Raw genomic sequence first — 6,779 nt, 5'->3', positions numbered from 1 at the left:
ATCCTTCACAATTTACACTTTCCCAAATTTTGCAGTGCAGTTCTCCAACCAACCAATGTTTACAAAAATGCATATATTATGGGAAACTCTGCATAAAAGTGAATCTATTAATAAAAATAACATAAAATGCATTGTATTAAGGAGAAATTGCTTGCAAAAATGTGTACATTAGCCAAAACTGCATGCAAAAAAGTGTTTAAGAGAAATGTTCATTAAAATGCTGAAGAATTTTCATTTTTTAAAAATGCAATTGCTGCAGAAATGTGAAAAACTGAATTTAAGATGGGAAAACTGAGAAACTGAAATGGGAAGATCTATCCATCCTTAATATCTAGTCAGATGCATTTAGTCCAGTATTGTTTACTCTGACTACTCTAGGCCAAGGTCCACATTTCCTCAGGGATAAATTGTTGGGAACCTCAGGATGACTCTGCGCGGGTTTGAGGGTAGCGATGGAAAACTTTAGGGGGACCACCCCATTTCTCTCTCCATGAACTAGAACAGTGATTCTTACCCTTTTTGGATCACAGACCCCTTTGAGAATCTGATGAAAGGGATAGACTCCCATGAATGAATGAATGAATAAAATTAATTGTACTGCATTGGAAACTGATTTTTTAATTGATGCCTGATTCACAGACCCCTGGAAGCCCTGAGACAGAGAGACCTGTGCTTTTTAACTTGTTCATAAATGCTCTCGACTTTGTAGCTAACAAAAACTAATTAATAAAAAAGACAACTGAGTTTGAAGATGGGTGAAGTTGCCCATTTTTCTTTTCATTCTTCTTTTCCCCAAGTTCAGGCTGTGAGTGTCATTGCTTATGTAGCCAAGTCAGTGCCAATACGGAGGTATCAGCAAGCTTGCGGAGAACCCAAAAGTTTGCTGAAGTGAAAGCAAAACAATCCTTAGGGGAGGAAAATCCCTGAAGCAGGGGGAATAAACAAGAACAGCCCAATGAAGGCAGAGCATGTCCACAGGCTAAATGACTGATGGAGAGAAAACTGGGGGCAGGGCAAGGGAATGGAATAACATTTTGTAGCCAGTAGCAGCCCTCCACGGCCATACTACCCTGAACATGCCCAATCTCGTCTGATCTCAGAAGCCAAGCAGGGTCAGACCTGGTTAGTACTTGGATGGGAGACCACCTGGGAATATCGGGTGCCATAGGCTTAGAGCAGCCTTTCTCAACCAGTGTGCCTCCAGATGTTGTTGGACCACAACTCCCATCAGCCTCAGCCAGCATTGCCAATGGTCAGGAGAGATGGGAATTGTGGTCCAACAACAACTGGAGGCATACTGGTTGGGAAAGTCTGGCTTAGAGGAAGGCAATGGTAAACCACTTCTGAATACCTCTTACCATGAAAGTCCTATGAATACATCCAAAAGATTCATAGGGTCTCCATAAGTTGTAATTGACTTGAAGGCATATAACAACAGCAGCAGCCGCCCTCCAGGCCCCTCTATCTGGCCCTCAGGACTCTCCCCAGGCCACTGACTGTGTCCAGCACCTTGGACAGCTCCTTGAACATTTGGACTAAAACATGGAGTGGATTTCACTGCCCTATTGGCATGGAGCCACCAGCCGCCACCGCTCATGGTAATATTAGGTTTCTGTTTCTAGAACTAGGCTTGTTACAAAATTAAAAAGCCAAAGTTATAAACATGCCTGCAGATTTTATGAAGACTAGATTTAAAAAAAATTCTTTTCCTTGCGCATGCTGCTTTATGAGTATTAAATAATGGTTGATGATTCTTATCCCCTGCTTTTTGACACAGTTATTGGTTTGCTTCTTTTTACAAAGTCCCTTTCCATCTGAGTTGGATTATCCATTAGGCTACATACACTGCCAAATGGGACTACAGTGGGACTCACTGGGTGTAATTATGCAAGATTGATTCTGCCTGGAGAACAGTGGTAGCACTTGAAAAGATATAAAAGGGGTAAAGAAAGGACAAAATAGGTTTGGGAAAAGAGCAATAACTATCTTGTGTGCACAAGCACTTCATTGAGCAACTGCAATTCTAACTATGGCTGCATACACACCACACATTTAAAGCACAATTTAACGCACATGAATTCTCCCAAAGAATCCAAGGAACTGTAGTTTGTTAAGGGTGCTGGGACTTTTAGCTCTGTGAAGCGTAAACCAGTTTCCAGGATTCTTAGGAGGAAGCCATGTATTTTAAACATGCTTTAAATATGTGGTGTGTATGCAGCCTATATCTTTGATGAAGGTAGGAGGTATAAAGCCAGTTCTTTCACACACACCCCGCACACATACAAACACACCATACTCTTTTGTTGTTGTGCTTGTTGCTGCTGAAGTACCCAGGATTCTTTGGTGGAAACCATGTGCTTTAGATCTGCTTTACATACATGGTATATATGCAGCCCAAGTCTGTCTGACAGGCCTGACAACTAAGGGACCCTTAGCGAGCAGTCTCTGTTGGGCCTCTTCTAATGTCTCACCCCTCTTAGCTGTGAGCTGGCCTGGCAGTAGACTGCCAGTTCACATTTCCCACAATGCCCAGGAGTGCTTGATGGAGCACCACACCTGAGTTTTGTGGGAAATTAAAATGCCAGTTCATAGATCCACCTGCCTAACATGGGTGCTGTCAGGACAGGTGTTGGTGCCTGTGGGGCCTACCAGAGCACTGAGAGACACCAGGAGTTGCCTGAGGGTGCCGGGTGCCAATGCCAGTGTGGAGTGCTGCCAACAGTGTTCTGCAAGTGGGCAGCAAAGAAAGGATAGGATATCTTTTGGAGAGGAGGGAGTAGCACTCCATTGCCATCCTTCAGTATGGTAGAGAGCATTTCAGTTTCTCCACATTTGGGGACATGGACCCTGCTCCAGAATCATGTGAGAAAGGTGGGGCGGGGAGCCCTTTTGGTCCAGTGGGCCAGATTGTTATCTCCTTCACCCCGTGCAGGCCAAGTTGTGTCAGGTAGGTGGAGCCTTAGTGTGGCAGGCCCTGCCCCATGGGACTCCCTGCCAGTAGAAGCTTGGCAGGAATCATTCCTGCCTTCCTTTAGGCATCTCCTAAAACTGGTGTTATCCTAACAGGCCTTTGCAATGTGACCAGCATTTTATCAATCAGTATTTATTGATGCTTGTACTTATGTTTTTAATGGATGTTTTTACTGAGTAGTTATTGAGGTAAAATTATAGTTTCCATATTGTGATTTTGTATGCTTTATTTTTATGAAAGTGTGGTCTGTACATATTCAGTTAATAAATAAACAAATACGCTCAATTCGCCTTTCCCACAAGGCAACACACATGGTTCATCCCCATGTTTGTCCCAGATTAGGCTGAATCCTAGAGAGATTCATGGCTGAGAGGACATTTGCACTTAAGTCTCCTCGTTGGTCCTGCTTCATACTCTCCTCCAGTTATTTTCCCTGTCTGGGATGTGGCTTCCTGTAGTACAGCAGCAGCTGGAAGGAAGGAAGGAACAAACAAATGAGAGCTTGCTATAATAAGAGGTGCATTCTAGCACCGACTTTGTGGATGGGTCAGAGGTTTTGTTTGCGTGTGTTAATAAAAAGTATGGAGCCCTCCAAAGTGTTTATCTCTTGTTATTGCTGCCCCCAGTAATTGATCTTTTGATTAAATCTGCCCAATCTCTTTCTCGTTATTGTGTGCAAGGAAAGCCTTGGGTTTCTGACTCCTTGAAGTGGCAAATTCTTCAAAAAAGAGCTGCCCTCTAAATTGACCACAGCAGAATTGAATGAGATGGAGCAAGTTGATAATGCATGTGAATTCTGTCACAGATAGGCCAGATTTCAGATGTTAACCTCAAGAATAAGTATAACCCACACATGGGGGGAAGAGTGAGCACACTGCCCCTGCCCCCCATAGATGAGGAGGGCGACTACCTGCTGGGTCGAGCCTGCTTTATTTGTGTAGAGTCCCCATGCAATGTAGGACCCTGATTTTCCAACTCATGGAGGATGATGGATAAGGTAACTAAGGGGCAGAACTATCTCACTTATTCTGACTCTCCCTGCTCACATGATCTACTTTTTCAGGAATATAATGCCTGAATATGGCTATATTGTTAGAGTAGTGGAGTGGGGCCAATTTTAGGCATATGTGCCACAAAAGCAGGTGTGAGATTGCACCATTGTATGGTGCAGTGCTTGCCACTCTATATCCATTGGCAGCTGGTAACATTTTGACTGGGTAGGACTACAATTCTTAACCTTGCTGTTTTCATCACAATGGGACTTGCACAGTACTTATTTAGGCAAGTGTGTCATTACACATGTGCAGAGTGCCACTGTTTCCTCACTAAACAAAAACAAAAACAATTACTCTCTGCACACACACTGACAGCGGAAGAGCTCCCATGTAAGAGGACCCAGCAGGATTTTCCAACAAACCTGACTCCATTCCTTTTGTTTAGAAATTAAGCCATATCACATGACATACATTTTTGAACTGATGTATTGATTACACCTACATATTCATTGCCAAAAACTAAACAAACAAAAACTTTTAAAATGTGAGGAACACTTGCTTCCAGTTGCATGCAGTTTTCCTCCCCCCAAAATCAATGTAACTTTTCATGATCGAAAACACCTTTTTCTCTAAATCAAAAGAACAAAGCATTCCAACCAACAGACAAAAAAAATTGTTTCATTTAAGGCAGGGCACATCAGAGCACAGCACAAGATATTTAGAGTGCATGGCTCAGTCCTGAAAATGTGAAGTAATTATCTCTGCTCATGTGCAGAGTATATCACACTGGATTAATCATGAGCAGCCTCTTATGTCTGAGATTAGGGAGAATATCTTCCAGATTTAGGGAAGGATTTGGAGTCAGCCAGTGTGACATCCAGACAGCACAGAGCCCAAACTTTTCATTTTAGAAATTCACTAACACACTCACAAAAAACAAGCTAGAAATCATAGGAACAGCATTTTCCTCTAGTCCTCTGCATTCAAGATAGTCTGAGTTTGAGCTAGGAAAGGGGCTTCTTGGAAGTAGATCCACACACCTTTTCTGGAAATACTTTGGAAAATACTCTGGAATTGCACATGACTCACGCCAACCTGCCCTGCCCCACCCAGAAGCTGCTGCAGCGAGTGAATACAGGGACATGGTTAATACAGAGTTTGTTGCAACACTTACACAAGCCATCCACCATTTCTTCTCCCAGGAAAGAATGTGTGGCTTTGAGATTTTTTTGACGGGGGGAGGGGGAGCTTTTAAAAAAATTGCTAGACATTCTCATTGGGAGGGCTGTGCCCCAGTAGCCCTAGTGGAATAGCCTCCACTGTCTATACTAACTTTTGCCAACCTGGATAAACTCCAGATGTTTTGTACTACAACTGCTGGCTGAGGCTATGGAAATTGTAGTCCAAAATATCCAGGTTGCATCAGGGTTGATGAAGATGGCTATAAACATGTATGTTTTCACGACTCACTCTACTCCTGTGTATATAATACATTTTAATGGTTTTTAATACTATGTTTTAAATTTCTGACAGCCACATACATGCACACACACCAGCATTCTCCTCTTGATAAAGAATCACACAGGCTGCATGATACTGGCTCCACAATCCCTCCCACTGGGACCAACATAGGGCTGGATGTTTACAGGATGAGCGTCATTCTGATCCTGTTAGAAACTAACATGCAGTCACATCCTTGGTGAAGCTGATATACTGAAGTAGAACTGAAGGGCTTTTTTTCTATGACTGACCCTTTGGGAAGCTAATATGATGGGAGAATGCTTTTCCAATATGGCAACAGAGTTCTTCATCAGTTTAACAACAGGGCATACATTTTCTTTCATGGGTGACACTGATAAGGTGAGGTTTGAGCTGCCAATTTGTTATCTGTGAGTTCCTCCAGTGCCCCTATGAATTGCTCCTGATTCGTAAAGACAAGCCAGTGGTCCTTGGTGTGAAGTAACAGGTTCTGAAAAAGCTCTATCATAGGCATTGGGTGTTATCAAAAACATAGATTTTGAAAGCTACAATAGCTTTCAGGAGTGATGGTTTTGACAGCTCAGAGTCAGAAGGAAACTTCTTAACGGAGAGCCTGAAAAAAACATCAGCGTACAGGGAGGCGAGCTAGAGAGGGGAGATGAAAGGGGGGATCAAGAGGAAGGCAGAGAAGTAAAAAAGAAGGTGAAATAGTTGCTAATGAAACACAGACGAGGTGCAATAGGGCCTAGTTTGAACAAATGAGAGGAAGATGAATGCAGGGAACTGTGTAAAATGGGAACTGCATAAAATAATAATAATAACAATAACAACAACAACAACAACAACAACAATAATAATAATAATAACAACATCCCACCCTTCCTCTCTGTAGGAGACCAGGGTGGCTTTTGGGGAAAGGGCTTTTTCTGTGGTTGCACCCTTATCTATGAAACAACCTTTCCAGAAGAGTCTGGAACTTTCTGTCAAATATATTGTTGACACAGACAATCCAGCCCTTAGCAGCTAAATATTCTTATGCTCAACTCAGCCTCATATCTTGCAAATTCTCATACCACCTACATTGTCCCCCCCCCCCAAAAAAAAATGCCAGAAAAAGCTGGAACAAATGTTTTGGCTCGTTTCTACTGCAATATAAGATTAATACCAAATGCTTGAGAACACAAGCTGTATCTCCCTCCTACTCCTTAGTCTTAGCTTAAACTACTTAGTCTGCTGTACGTCCTTCTGATATCCCTTGTTCATGACATCCTTCTTCACAACCGTGCGTCTTTTCAAACAAACAACATCAAACAGCCCAATCACTTATTTCCAGG

The 6,779-nt window shown here is 42.6% G+C and overlaps 1 pseudogene; it reads left to right on the top strand.

Moving 5' to 3' along the window:
- The first annotated feature begins 1,052 nt into the window (after positions 1-1,052).
- Positions 1,053-1,171, top strand: LOC133364638 (5S ribosomal RNA; annotated as a pseudogene).
- Positions 1,172-6,779: the final 5,608 nt, after the last annotated feature.

The sequence above is a fragment of the Rhineura floridana genome, chromosome 9 (assembly GCF_030035675.1).
Source record: "Rhineura floridana isolate rRhiFlo1 chromosome 9, rRhiFlo1.hap2, whole genome shotgun sequence".
Taxonomy (NCBI): domain Eukaryota; kingdom Metazoa; phylum Chordata; class Lepidosauria; order Squamata; family Rhineuridae; genus Rhineura; species Rhineura floridana.
Note: the sequence above shows the minus strand (reverse complement) of the source record. Positions and strands in the feature narration are given on the sequence as shown.